Here is a 12,174-nt window from a genome sequence, read left to right on the forward strand (position 1 = left end):
AAAAATTGCATTTTTGTAGTGCTTCAAAATAGGAAGGTGGCAAAATGATTTTGTGTGTGCAAATACTGTACTCTGAAATTTTGTAATAAAAAATATTCATGTGCCTGCTCTTATTCTGAATGTAAGAAAATAATCCTGAATAAGATACTGAGTAGCTATTGGAGGGGGTAACTATTTGAAATATCAAGTGAGATTTCGTTACCTGCCTCGTGCTTTGACGTTCTATAACGTGGTTGTCAGGACCATGCAGTAAGTTTACAAAATGTCTATGCATACATCAAAGAATTTTTATTGAGATACAATACCCCAGGATATATTCTTTAGACAAACTGTCCCAAATTATTCTTAACTAAAAATGTATTTTTTAGACCTTACTGTTTTTCATCATGACCCTTAATACTCAAAAACCATTATTCAATATACTGCACTGAACTTGGTTCGCAGCAGTAACTTGTATACCATTAGTGAATTGGTACTGTTACCATCATATTACAGCGAGTTATTTTATACCAATGGACTTTCATTTTTAATTTATTCAAAGTTCATAGAACTTTTAAAAAAGATAATTTATCTGCTTTTCATCGATAACACAATGGCTCTATAATTTACAAATTCCAGTCTTAGATAAGAGAGGTGGACAACTGCCAAAATGCCTTAAAACATGTTTTTGATTAACATGTGCCAAAGCAGAATTTACTCTAAAACCACTGGGAAAATTCTTCATTAGCATGACCAAACCTTATAAATAATATGAAACGACTACTTTACTTACACATTTAATTTTATCTACACGCAAATTTGTACCCGCACAATGAAAATACAATATCTACTTTTTAGATGGCTTCACTACATTGTAAAGGATGATGAGCCCGAGAACACCGTAAGTTGCTTTAGCAATCTGAAAAGGATATAAAACACATAAAAACGCATGTACAATCAAATGAACAAACAATGCAATTTCAGTTAACTTATATTTCTAAATACTGTACGTGTACATACCTGTACGCTATTTTTCCCACTCAAAGCACATTCAATATTACTTTCAAACTATTACACTACACTACACAGATTTTAAAATCCAAGAATATTATCATTAGTTTCCCAATTACACAATTCCATAAGTGTCAACCAAAACCCAGAACTAAGGCAAAGTTTGGTATCCAGGTTAAAAAAAAAAAAAAATCACTTGATTAAAAGAGTACTTACATTTGCTCTTCCACTGATTGTGGAAGCATTGAAGTAGCGGGCCAAGCCCTTAAATTGAGAGGGGTCAACACCAGCATCACCAGCCATTGTACTCTGAAAAAATGAGTGCCAACTTTATAGCCATCCTAATAAGAAAAAATTTAGTTATTAAATTCCACAAACATTAAAAGTCCTACATTTTTCTTTATTCCAGAATGAGATTATGGTTTAAACAAAAATCTACCACTGATTTTAAATGCAAAATCAAGATTAAACATTAAAAGTCCTACATTTCTCTTTATTCCAGAATGAGATTATGGTTTAAACAAAAATCTACCACTGATTTTAAATGCAAAATCAAGATTAAAACTATCCTTTATCCATTTGGAAGTGCTGTAATCACTCTACTCAAAGATGCCTCTCCCAACTGAATTTTATGGCTGGGGTTGAGATGGGAGGTACCTCCAACCCTCATTAATGAATATGCTGAAAGAATTCTATGGGGGAGAAAATGGGCGTCCATTGGCCCGTCGTACAAGATTGAGATGAATTTTTTCTTTTCCCTTTAATAATCTACAGTACTCCGCAAAGTTCGGATGGAGGGAGGTGCTCCCTCCTGATAAGGATGGGATCCAGCACCTGAAGTTAGGTACAGTTAGGATGCATCCCTGTCATTGGCTTTGACATCTTTGGTTATTGTGAGTTGTGTAACTGACACTGAAGGTCACTGATTATACTTGACTATCATTTTCTATATCCTAAAAGCACTCCTGACAGTAATCTTGTGACTGATCTGGGCATGAGTTTCGTAGCACTCCTGACAGTAATCTTGTGACTGATCTGGGCATGAGTTTCGTACTTATCATATTAAGGAGACTTAAGATCACAGGATACAAACTTTAATATCATATAATAGTTTAAAGTAAAATAATGGCATAATTAAACATGTTCATCTGCTCAAGAGTCATCCAATACTGCCTTCTTATCATCAATGGTAAAGGCCCCCCAAGCAATATAACAGCAAAGTTCCCTAGGTCATAATAGATCAAGGTAAAGTTTGTTAAAGTCAAGGCATGACACCATAAAGTTAGCTAAAGGTTGTTGTCAAAATGGAAACTAAACCACCATGCCCTCATCTGGCCAATGTGGGGGGCGGGTTAACCTGGAACCACCCAAGTAACACCATCATGCATATGGACTAGTCTGGCTACCCCTTTGTGGTAGTATAGGTTCAAATATGATATATTAGGTTCAAATATGATATATTTTAAAAGTAATTTGTATTGTTCCTAACTAAACAAACTAAGGTCCTTTACATAAGGAATTATTTCAGCGAAGCTGGAATGGCCATTAAACTCACAAACAAGGTGGTTAGGCAGTTAACTACCATTCGGTAAGCAGGAGTTCCGTCTGCCTGGATGTAAACATTCCAATTTGCCTTCGGCCCAGGTATCATTGTGGGGTCACGTGAGGTGGGCATAAAACTGTAAAGGACCTCAGGTTCGTATAATTGGGAAAAATACAAATTACTTTCAAAATTTGTCATTTGTCCCTACATAATGTACAAACCCTCTTTCCTTTACATAAGGAAGACTTACCTATTGGTGAGAGGAATCTGAGTGAATCTCTGAACTGACTTGAATTCGCCACACCTGGTCGATAGAGCGAGGAAAAGTACTGTGCCTCTGACATATATTGACCTATATTGACCAGAGTGTAAGAACTCCAAGATCAACTGTCACACTTGGCCTACCGGTAAGTTAGAGAATCGTCATCTCACACAAAAACAGGCTAGGATGACTCTAAGAGTCGGTGACAGTTAAGCAAATATAAGCATTGGGTTTGTCTTACTGTCAGGGTCTCCTTCCTCCCCTTGCTAGAGGAAGGAGTGGGACTGCCTCTGTAAAAATAAAGACAGAAAAACAGAACAGATGCTCGATGTGCAAACTTACTTGCATCAGCTGCTAGTTCACACTTGTGACGGCTCGGATCCTGCTCTCTGCCCAAAGGAAGAGATTGAAGGATGGCAAGGAAGGAGGAGGAGAAGAGGCCATTCACTAACACAATCACTCTCACTTCCATAAGCATACGCCTTAGGCGAGATGCTACCTGTCCTCTAAGAGGAGCCAGGTATGCTACATAACTTGTTGTGCAGCCACCACAGGTTCCAAGGAAAGTGTCCAAGGACTTGTGGGTAATGTCACGAAGGTAGAAGGGCATAAACGTGGTCTGTCGTGACCATACCCCTGCTTTCAGAACCTGAGGAACTGACAGAATCTACCAGAATCCGAAGAATGGACCAATGCCCCTGACTTTGTGGGCTCTCCAGCAGAAGGTACTGGTGTCATCTTCACCAGCAGCAGAGTACGCTCTCCTATTCATCTCACGAAACCAGAAAGAAATCGTGTTCTTGGACGAGCCAGTGCTAACGAAGAGTTGTTGACATTTAGGCCAGAGATGACGAGTCCTCCTCAGATAGTGTCGCAGCACTCTAAAAGGACAAAGAAGCATCTCATCTGGGTCAATAACTAAAAAGTTCTCTAAGGAGGGGATCGTGAAGGACTCGAGCCTAGCATCAGGGACCAATGGGTTCCGAGTCGTTGCTACGAAATACGGGACGAAATCGAGCATAACCAATTCCCATTCCCTCGAGTGTTCAGCATCAAAGGAAAAGTCCATGCAGTTCTAATCTCTTCACCGATGCCAAGGCAAGCAAGAAGACAGTCGTGAGGGTCAGATCCCTGTCTGACAACTCTCATAAAGGCTCGTATGGCACACGAGTCGGGATCATCAAAATGATGGTCACATCCCACCAAGGGGGCCGGAGATCCCTGGGTGGGCAAGACCTTTCGAAGCTTCTCATCAGTAGCAAAATCTTGAAAGAGGAGATGTCTACATCTTTCAGCTGCAAGACTAGGCCGAGTGCAGCCCTACAGGCGTGAAGGACAATCCACAGAAGAGGCCGTGGCCCCCTCCCTTAGATCACTGTGCTGACAAATCAGCGCAATAATCTCTGCAAAGATCCTCTGTATTTCAGAGGTGCCCGCATCCTGAGGAAGTGTACCCTCAAGTTCTTCCAGAGTGCAGTCCCCCCCGATATACTCTCCTGGCAGGAGGGAGAACCTCGGTAGACCCCTTAGATCAAGCCTGAACTACTTGGGAGTACGACCAAGAAACTTAACCCTTAAACGCCGACTGGACGTATTTTACGTCGACAAAAATTGTTTGTCGGATGCCAAGTGGACGTAAAATACGTTGACTACAAAAATTTTTTTTAAATATTCGTGGAAAAATACTTACAGGCCTCGTTTGCGAAATATTTTAAATGGCGCCTTGAGGAATGCTGGGAGATCACGGATCACGCTGCTGTTTTGTTTACAAGCGTGACCCAGCTGCGCATGAGCAAATTTTTTTCTTATCCCAAAAGAAAGCATCAGCTAACTCTGCTGAAAATCGCAGAAATTCTTTAGTCACTTTGTCATAATTTTTGCACCATTTTCTATTAGCCTTTACATAAAGTTTTATATATGAAAATGTGCGCAATTTCATGTAGAATACAACAAAAAATAACTCATGGTTGTAGCTTTTATCAATTTTGACATTTTCATATAAATAACGGTAAGTGCTAAATTTCAACCTTCAGTCGAATTTGACTCACACTGAAATGGTCGAAAAATGCAATTGTAAGCTAAAACTCTTACATTCTAGTAATATTCAATCATTTACCTTCATTTTGCAACAAACGAAGTCCTCTGTAATAATATTTCAATTTATAGTGAATTTTAAAAACTTTTTCCTTACATCCGCCCTAACTCCTGCTGAAAAATCTCAGAAATTCTTTTGTTACTTTGTTGTACTTTTGCACCATTTTCTATTAGCAGTTACATAAAGTTTTATATGGAAAATGTGCAATGTCATGGTGAATACAGCAAAAACTAAACTCATGGTTGTAGCTTTTATCAATTTTGAAATATTTCATAAATCACGGCCAAGTGCCAAAATTTCAACCTTCGGTCAACTTGACTCGACTGGAACGGTTGAAAAATGCAATTGTAAGCTAACCTCTTGCATTCTAGTAATATTCAATCATTTACCTTCATTTTGCAACAAACGAGAAGTCTGTAGCAATATTTTGATTTATGGTGAATTTTGAAAAACTTTTTCCTTACGTCCGGAAGCTAACATTGAAAATCTTGTAAGAGCTCGACGCCATCTCTTCCAAACACCGTGTGTTCGTCATCCATCGGAGGACAAGACAACAAGAGCATCTCGTTTTCTTTTCTCTAGGAACGCACTTTCAACCATTAAATATTTCCGTCTGTTTCTCCCTAACCATTGTTGTCTTGATGGCTTATAATCACCCTACTTGTACCATGCTACGTATTCTAAATCATGTACTCATCATGTTCCAACGAATCTTCTGTATCAACCTGTGTGTATGTTTCTGCTGTGAAGATGCCAAACGCCTAGCCACTCGATGGACGACGAACACACGCAGTATTTGAAGAGACGGTCAGGCTCTACAATCTCAGAAATTCTTAGTCACTGTCGTAATTTTTGCAGTTTCTATTAGGCGTTACATAAAAGTTTTATATATGAAAATGTGCGCAATTCATGTAGAATACAACAATAAATAACTCATGGTTGTAGCTTTTATCAGTTTTGAAATATTTTCATATAAATCACGATAACTGCCAAAATTTAAACCTACGGTCAACTTTGACTCGACCGAAATGGTTGAAAAATGCAATTGTAAGCTAAAACTCTTACATTTTAGTGATATTCAATCATTTACCTTCATTTTGCAACAAACGGGAAGTCTCTAGCACAATATTCCGATTTATGGTGAATTTCTGAAAAAAATTTTTCCTTACTTCTGCGCGCGGTAGCTCGGCTGAAAATCTCAGAATTTCTTTAGTCACCTTGTCGTAATTTTCGCACCGTTTTCTATTAGGCGTTAAAGTGTTATACATGAAAATGTGTGCAATTTTATGTAGAATACAACAAAAAATATCTCATGGTTGTAGCTTTTATCAGTTTTGAAATATTTTCATAAATCACGATTAACAGAAAATTCGACCTCGTCAACTTTTAACTCGACCGAAATGGCGTCGAAAACTGCAATTGTAAGCTAAACACTACAGTCTGGTAATATTCAATCAATTACCTTCATTTTGCAACAAACATGGTCTCAAGCACAATATTTCGATTTATGTTGAATTTTTTAAAAACTTTTTTTACGTCCACATTACGGTTAAGCATCATTTCATGATAATATTTTCTGTGTTGCTTTGATCGCTTTTACAATTTGTTATATACCAAAATCATCTCAATTTAGTGTACAATACAACGAAAAAAATAACTCATTAGCTTTAACTGTTGCTCAATACGCGATTTGTATATTAAATTATATATGAAAATTTTTTTCGCTTGTCATATACCCTAATATTTATATAAGATAATGATATTTTTTTCTCATTTCTGATGGTTGCATACTAACTTCAGGCAATGACAAAAAAGGAGCCAAAAATGAACTCTCTAATCTTGAAAACTAAGCTGCTGTGATTTTTGAAAAACTTTTTTCCGTCAGCGCTAACTCCGAACTCCGCTGGTATCACGGCAGACACTTTTTAAGTAAATAGAGGCTTATGCGTTTAAGGTTAATAGGCCAAACTCTGAGGAGAGGACTCTCCTGAGTTCTCCTTCCTATCCGTCTTGCTTTGCTTGCAGGTGAGGAGGATCGGGCACTTCCACCTGTCCTGCCAGCAGAACCAGCAGGAAGTGTGGGCCGCTCGCGGTCATCAACCTGCAGTGAAGATGGCAACACGGGTCCAGGAGAGAGCCTACACCTTGGCAAAGCTCTGTCCCGAGGAGAGCAGAGAGGTTCGCGCAAGCTGAGCCAAGCCAAGCCAATTGCGTGGATGTGATTGGGGGTTGAGCGGGGTCGAATGTGTGGCTGGCTAGCGAGAACTTGCGCCGTCCTCTCTACATGCTCCATTCTTCTTCGAGGTCGAAACCTCGCAAGAAGACTGGGCAGGGGACCTCCTCTCTGTCTCTCCAGGTGTTTGGACCCTCAGGACCGAGACACCAGGGTCGACACACCAGGTTGGGGACTTGGCCAAGTACTGGTGGTAGTGCCAGCAGGAAGAACCCATACACCTGTGCCTGAACAGAGTTGGTGAGAGGTCTCTCCAGCACTGGTTCGGGATGCTAGAGACTCCTTAGAGACTCAAGCACTCAGAGTGACCTGACACAGCACCAGTCTTAGAAGCGGACTTCTTAGGACTACCAACAGAAGCACAAACCGAGGTCTGCACGCCCCCGAAACACAAGACCCTAGTGAGGTAAGTGATTCGGTTCCCAAGCCCAAAGGCCGGGAAGAGCCAACGAGAGATCCCACTGCCTTCCCTGTGGAGGGAGGCAACCCCTTAGAAGCCCCATCACAGGACTGCTTGCAGGGGAAGAGGCAGCCTTCCTCTTCATTGACCGATGAGCCTCGGAAGAGGAAGGGGAGGAGACAGCATACAACGAAGACGAAGACCAAGCCAATGAAGACGACGATGATGACGACACCTTACGGGACCTCTTCCTCAACTTCTCCTTCATCATCTTCAGGATGGCGGTCAAGTCCCCCATCAAAGAGGAAGCGGCAGACATCACAGGTGCAGTCGGGGCAGCCAGGGCAAAAGGAGCGGCAGGAGCATTGGCAACAGCAACCCGGACAGCAGAGATTGCAGGAGCAGCAGGAACCATCATATGGGGCACAGATGAGGTGACCATCATTAACGGCACAGTATGGAATGGCAGGGCCACCGCGAAACTAGTAGGCTGGGGCAATGTGTGCTGGCATGCCGAGACAGAAGTCACCCGAGTTGGGAAGTGTGTGGAGATAGTCACTGGCATCTTTGCAAACGCTGTCATCATCACCGTGGTAGTGGTCGCAGTTGGAGCAGCGTGTGTCTGCAGAAACTCTGGGTAGAGACAGAGGAGGCCCTGTAGGATGGGAGGCCCGAAAAGCCCAAGAGAAAGGCAAGCTGCTTTCAAATTTGTTGCCTGCTTACCAAGATGCTCGACCACCATACCTGAAAGATCAAAAGTCTAGTGGTGGGAGACTCCTCACGCTCCGAGGGAAAATTTTCCTCCCGGAGCGAGGAGAGTCCCCTGAGAGGAGGTCATCCTGATTGCCCAACCCCCCCCCCCCCAGGCCTTTCCATGCTCGATGAAGTGAGTGAAGGCGACGAAGGCGAGTTCTCTCCCTACAGAGAGACAGCCAGAAGGGCAAAATTGCCGGGAGAGAGCAACAAAGAAGAAGGGTTGGCCACCAAGGGCATAGTCGGGGTGTATAATTCTCAGATGACACCCTTCCTACGATACCGTTTCCTCCCTTCAAACTTCGCCTACTGCTCAGCCTACCAAGAGCAACACTCAGCACAATTAGGGTAATGAGAACAATAATGTCCCCTGCAGGAGGTACAGAGGGCGTGAAGATCAACATCAACATAGGAACGGAAACTACCACACTTCCTGATGCCACCCCAGGACACACACGCTGAGGGAAGGCGGCCTTACGAACAGGCTTGTCAGATTCGTGGGTTCGCATATCAAAATACACAAACACATATAAACACAAGCAACAACAAAGAAAGATCCCGCTGGGAAAAAACAGCTCAACAACTGTCAGGGCAGAGAGTGAAGGAGCACACGTCTGCATTGCACGACGGCCGAAAGCAAATTGGAATGTTTACATCTGGGGAGGTGGGCCTCCCGCTTTCCATGTTAGTTAACTGCTTAACCACCACCTTTGAAAGTTCATTGGCCATTTCCAGCTCCGCTGTAAGTAATTCCTAATGTAAAGGACATATGGTTTGTATATTATTTAGGAACATATAATTTTTTTGCCTACATGTGTTTGGGGGTTTGATCATAGCAGTGCTAAAACCAGGTCATATTTTATTCCACCTGGATGGTAAAATGCATTCAGGAGGCAGTTTTATGGTTCTAGAGCAGATTAACATGTTTATTTCAAGAAATGGCAGAAATTTAAATGAAACACCTGTCATTTACCTTTTCTGAACAACAATTTTTACACAATCAATTCATCACATATTCTAACACTCACTTCCTGTACTTCCACTTTGGAAGATGGAATGGGAAAGAATGGCTGCATACGGATCAGGGCGTGGGTATATGAACCACACCATTTAGATTCCTTCCTACTGGTTGGATTTAAAAGGTTCAACAGACTTAGGGTATGACCTGGGTTGGTAAAACTTTACAATACTGTAGGTGCGCCAGTCACCGAACGGGACAGGTTTCTCATACATAAATGGACCTAACCTTTTTTATAATAACAGGTCTTGACCTGACCACATCTTACCTACCTAACCTAACTTATGGTGACGTGCCCTGACTTGGTGGGGAGGGGGAGGGGGGGGGGCTTTGTTACCCTTTGATCAACTGGGCAGCAAAATTTTATACATTGCCAATAAGACTCCGGTCTACCATTTTTGCATGGAAAACCATTTTGGGTTTTCTATGCAAAAACAGCTAGGAAATGGTAGAGCACTAAAAGAATCTAAAAATACCACCCTAAAGTAACCTAGGGGTGTTTACTGGTTACAATTTTGTCGTATTAGCTATGAGGGAGACATTATTGCCTTACCTTAAAAGGCGTAATTTGATTAATCTTTTATTTATCATTTAGGCACAGTGTTTATGGGGTTCAATATAACAAGAATGAAGAGCTCTTTCCAAAAATGTAAGTTACAATTTCATATGTCTTGGCAACTTATAATACCAACTGTGCACCTGATTGGCCGTGTTTAAATTGCCCGCGACCTAAATTAGGGTTACAGCGATGGTCACCTTAAGAAATACGGGAGGACGGTGCTATGTGAGGTATACCCTACGTGACACCGTTCACGTCAACTGGGTACTTAGAAAAATTTACTTTTCATGGAAAAAATTGGTGATCAGCATACTGACGGAAATTGACCAAGCAAGTTACTTTTCAGGTGGTTTAGAGCACGGTGAATATCTTTTATTCAAGGCTATGCAGTTTTTCATTTGGAGCTTTGGTAACTCTATATATTAGCTCTGCACCTGTTTTTACCTTTTCAACTTTTTTTCTACACTTTTAGGGGTTCTGATACTGGCAGTGCATCTGTTTGTTGTCAGCCAAATGGAATGTCCCTTCACCGTGTTTAGTACTGGCCTGGGGGAGGGCACCTGTATGTTAAATTATTGCACTTGCCGGATGAGACATGAACCGTTCGAAACAGACGTACCCGTGCTCTGTCTTGTGAAGATCGCATATGAAGACCCCTTGTTGGACAGACTTCAGGGGTTAATTACAGGTTAATTACACTCGAGCGCCAAACATTAAAGGTAAATTCATAATTAGCGACCAAAAAACTGTAGAAAAAGTTAAGTTAGGAAGCAGTCGCCGCTGTGGAGCTACTATATAGTTCTACCAGAGCTTTTGTTAAGGAACTAGGTAATTCTAAGCCGGCTGTCCGTGGTGAGCTAGACTGTGGCAATTGGCATTTTTCTATGTTACTTTACTTGCTTTACAGGAATTTAAAGTAATATTTTGTCGCCCGGTTGTAACTAAACTGTGATTAACCTTTGAAGACTACACGACTTGAATTACCTAACAAAGGGTAGGTCTAAGCCGGCATTCTGCGGCAAGCCTGCCCCCCAACCTCCATAGCTAACACGGCAAAATTGTAACCAGTAAACACCTCTAGGGTACGTTATGTTGGTAATTTTAGGGGTGTTTACTGGTTACAATTTTGCCGTATTAGCTACGGAGGGATGGGGTCTTGCCGCATGGGAATGCTGGCTTAGACCTACCCCATGCTAGGCAATTCAAGTCGTAGTCTTCAAAGGTCAATGACAGCTTAGTTACAGCCAGCCGACAAAATATGACTTTAAATTCTTGTAAAGGAAGTAAAATACCATAGAAAAACGTCAATTGCCATAGTCTAGCTCACCGCGGACAGCCGGCTTAGAATTACCAGGAACTATAGGCCAGTACCATCTTCATACGTGCTACCCGGACACGGCGTCCAAGGTTAGGCAAAAATTTGTTTAGGTTAGCCTATAGTACCTTGAATTGCATACTAGGCCTACAGCAGTAGCCCCGACCCCTACTCTGCATTCACTCCTAAGAAGTTGTGCTTTGAACGTTTCTGATGAACATTTTTTACGCTGTGAAGTTATATTTACACTAATAATACCGAATTGCCTATAGCCTTTCGGTAACTGTAAATTCGCGAGAGATTTCAGCAAGTTTTGTAGGCCTACTTAACATCACCACATAATATGTTATATAACGTAGTAAATTAAGGCAACACAATACCTGTACTGCTACCGCAGCCCTAATCTATGCAGGAATAAAAAAATAAAAAAAAGTCTGCCCATTTCCCGAAACCTGGTCAGATGGTCAAAAAGGAACTCCCCAGCAAATTCACCTTGCCTAAGATAGGCCGGAAAGCAATATAAAGGCAACTTACGTTTATTCAACACCATAATGACGATTTCATTCCCCTACCGTAACCAAATCCTTATGATGCCTTTATATATATAAGCCCTTTATAATATATGAGTAGAAATACAGAAAAGAGAAGTACAATTAAAATAAATGGACATACTTGCGAAGAGTTGGTCGTCTGCGGGAATCAGCTGGAAGAAATAACAATCATGGACTTAGCCTTATGTAACAACTACAGTTCATTGGTCGGCAAGACTAGACGAGCCAATAGAAACACGCCTTTCAACCCCCTTAGGAAAATGCCGGTGACATACATATTGGTTCTTTTTCATTCACTGTAATAAAGTATTATATTTTTATATATATAAATACGTTATTGCTAAATGTCTTAGAAAAGGTAATGGAAAAATTATTATATTAATGATATTTTTAAGTATTTTTCATGCAATGACTTACAGTGAAATAATTTTTGGTATGTAGTAATAAGATGTTTA

The 12,174-nt window shown here is 41.2% G+C and overlaps 1 long non-coding RNA gene across 1 annotated transcript; it reads right to left on the reverse strand.

Moving 5' to 3' along the window:
- Positions 1-273: 273 nt before the first annotated feature.
- On the reverse strand, positions 274-11,981 carry LOC136826275 (uncharacterized). Its single transcript, XR_010849579.1, has 3 exons — positions 11,841-11,981; positions 1,207-1,299; positions 274-898 (listed from the first exon to the last, which is right to left on the reverse strand). It is a non-coding gene; the product is annotated as an uncharacterized lncRNA (long non-coding RNA).
- Between the last annotated feature and the right edge of the window lie 193 nt (positions 11,982-12,174).

The sequence above is a fragment of the Macrobrachium rosenbergii genome, chromosome 3 (genome assembly GCF_040412425.1).
Source record: "Macrobrachium rosenbergii isolate ZJJX-2024 chromosome 3, ASM4041242v1, whole genome shotgun sequence".
NCBI lineage: Eukaryota > Metazoa > Arthropoda > Malacostraca > Decapoda > Palaemonidae > Macrobrachium > Macrobrachium rosenbergii.